This window comes from Rhipicephalus sanguineus, chromosome 2 (genome assembly GCF_013339695.2).
Source record: "Rhipicephalus sanguineus isolate Rsan-2018 chromosome 2, BIME_Rsan_1.4, whole genome shotgun sequence".
Classification (NCBI taxonomy): Eukaryota; Metazoa; Arthropoda; class Arachnida; order Ixodida; family Ixodidae; genus Rhipicephalus; species Rhipicephalus sanguineus.
The window spans coordinates 3,510,851-3,514,001 of record NC_051177.1 but is presented as its reverse complement, the minus strand read 5'-3'; the positions used below and the strand labels follow the sequence as shown (position 1 = coordinate 3,514,001).

General features: G+C 42.5%; 1 long non-coding RNA gene across 1 annotated transcript; it reads right to left on the bottom strand.

Moving 5' to 3' along the window:
* Positions 1 to 239: 239 nt before the first annotated feature.
* On the bottom strand, positions 240 to 2,744 carry LOC125757085 (uncharacterized). The gene is made up of 3 exons (XR_007415033.1): positions 2,672 to 2,744; positions 2,441 to 2,584; positions 240 to 326 (listed from the first exon to the last, which is right to left on the bottom strand). It is a non-coding gene; the product is annotated as an uncharacterized LOC125757085 (long non-coding RNA).
* Between the last annotated feature and the right edge of the window lie 407 nt (positions 2,745 to 3,151).

Sequence of the window (3,151 nt, the reverse complement as noted above, 5' to 3'; positions counted from 1 at the left end):
TGTAAACCATAAGAGTACTCTCAACGTGTAAGAACACAGGCTAAATGTCTAGAGAACGCAGATACACTCAAAAGAAATGAGGCGGTATGATAAACGTGAACTGTGAACCAGCTGAAGACTAAAACCGAAACTGTCTGCCAGCAGTCCCAGCATAAGTCAATAAAAAACAAAAACTGTCCACCAGCAGTCCCAACATAAGTCCAGAAAAAACAAGCTGTCTGCCAGCAGTCCCAACATAAGTCCAGACAGGCTCCTCGGCCGAATTAGTGTGGTCTTGTGGGTCACAGGAGGGGCTACTTGATATGCTCAGTCCGATCGCTGTGTGCCTGGATTCAAGTAGAAAGGAAGGTTAAAAAAAATAAAGCCGGTACAGTAAAGGACTCGAGAGTTCATGAAACTGCTTGAACCAGAGAAACTTGTCGCATTGCTCTTTCTATTTTATGCCTTAAAGTGGCTCTCTTGCAAAACACATCAATGGAGCCCCAATTCTATGAGTTTGAGAGGGCACCCAAAACTATCGTAAATTAAAGAAGTATTAAGATACGCAGAGACTGTCGGTCTTTCCCCCAAAAAATGTGACATGAAGGCGCACTGCTTCAAGAAAAGTAGATTAAATTATTAAAAAAAACATGACAGCTAAGTTTTAACTGGAGGAGGTGAAAGTTAATTATTATCCAATGTAATATGTCTTTTCTCCAGGATAAAATGAGTCAGGGCATTAACTGCAGTGAAGAGTCAAGTACAAAGCTGAAACCTGCTACAAACAGCCTTCCATCAAGGGTGTCAAGTATGGTGTCATCATCATTAAATGGTGACGGAGAACATTTCTTGCAAGCTTGAGAACATTCATACTGGACACGACTAAGCCTTGTGTGTGATGCATTAGTTCCTAGTCAGGTGCAAACAATGAAGCGCTGCTTTTATTAAAACTGCTAACATGAAAGGAAAGGTGTGTTATGCACTAAATACGGCTACAAACGCTGTATTATATATATATAGGACAGACGATTACTTTTAGGGCTCGTTTTCTCTGCGAGACAATATATATATATATATATATATATATATATATATATATATATATATATATATATATATATATATATCCAGATTTCCAAATACTAGCTTGCACACAACCTCGATGAGGTCCGTTTAGATTGTTTAGGTAACAGCCTTTGAATAAGCATGCGATCAAGCAGTATTCAGGAGCGAATTAAGGAACTGGATCACTGACTGCAATGAACTGCAAGAGAATTTCCCCATTCCATGAAGGCAAACTGTACTTTTCCCCTTTTCTAATTCTCAATGTAGGAGCTAATCAGTTCACCTAACCGGTATCACTACCTTACAGGGGCCCCGCAACACTTTTTGAGCATGGTCAGAAAGCGCTGCCAATAGGTAGTCGAGGCTCCCGAGAAAACACAAGCCAAATATTATAGCGCAGCACGAGCCCTGGATTGTACAATAAATTCTCAAAGTCACCTAAACATTGCTCCCTCTTCTCTCGACAAATGATGTTTTAGTCCACAAATCATAGCGTGTTTGTGCACAGTTCCGCCATTGGCTGATTTGAGCATGGCGCTTATTCCAACTAAGCTTTGGCATGCTAGGGAAAGAGACAACAAGCAAGCGCACACAGCTAATCAAATAAAAACACAACGACAGCTGCGACATACCACGAAAAACAACGCTAACAAATGCACAGTACTACAAAAGGGCACGCTAAACTAAGCTTATCATGGCTACTCTGGCAGCTACAAACCATTACATCAAGGAAACGAAGCAGAAGTAATGATGTCGATATCACCGAGGCATGCACGGCGATACAGAACTGTGCGTTTAGGAAAACGCGACTGCGAAAATAAACAAAAACTTTTATTCACGCATTACACAACGGCCTTGTTGTTGTTGTTGTCCTCTGCAAATGGCTCATACCCAATGCAGGGGATTGGCCGAGTAGAGGGTGAATTTTGCTAAAATTATCTTCAGGGTGTCGTTCGTAGAAGCTATTATTAACCAATATACTGAATTGATGTTTCAATTATTGGTAATGAAATATTTACTCAGGCAGAATTTAGATAGATATTCTTTTAGACTGTCGAATGAATTCCTCAATGACGAAGAAAACATCCCTGTGGCTGTATCCCAGAGTGGTGGCCCCAAAAGAAAGTATAACCGACTCCGATACTTCCAGGCCCAACTTTCGAAGAGGTGGTTCTATGATTTTTTTCCTCAATGTCGCGAACCGTCGACAGGATAAAAAGAAATGATCGATTGTTTCCTCCTGATTGCAGAAGAGGCACAGTGGGGAAATCGCTAGACCTGCTCTATGTAAGTAAAAGTTGAGGGAGCTAACGCGGCAACGAAATTTCGTCATGACTACTTCCATTATTCTTGACGTGGATAAATCACTGCGCCAGGAAACCATAAGAGAACGTACCTTTGCTGGCCAATGGCCCACTGCCGGGGCGGACAGGGTTCAGAAATTCTTCCACGGTTCTTGTTGTACGCGACACAGCACCCAACAGTGGTCTACGTCCACGCCAGACGACACGGTATGAACTATGGGTTTAGGAAAACGCGACTGCGAAAAGAAACAAAAACCTTCATTCACGCATTACACAACGGCCTTATTCACTAAAGGAAAGCATAAGAGAACGTATGCACGTACCTTTGCTGGCCAATGGCCCACTGCCGAGGCGACCGGAGTTCAGAAACTCTTCTACCGTTCTTGTTGCACGCGACACAGCCAGAGAACATCCACCACACAACACCCAACAGCGGTCAACGTAAGTACACATACGTCAGATAAATAGCGGCGGACAAACGTCGCTGTTGGCCGCGTTGGCCCCGGCAGGACCAAACCTCAAGACCAAACCACAACTGGTCCAAACATGTGCGCCATGTGCGTACACATGCGTACATGTGCGAAAGAAAACGTGATGGCGATGGCGGTCACAACCATGGTCACAACTTAGGGAAAGATTATGTACAAATTCATGCTTTATATTGCCACTAATTTTAATTTAAATGTAACTGTACTAAGTTTGTACAAAAGTAATGATTTTTTGTACAAATCATGGCGGCCATGACGTATTTTGCGTTGCAAACGGAAGTAAGCATAGCCTTTGAGACTTAAAATGTGGGCTTC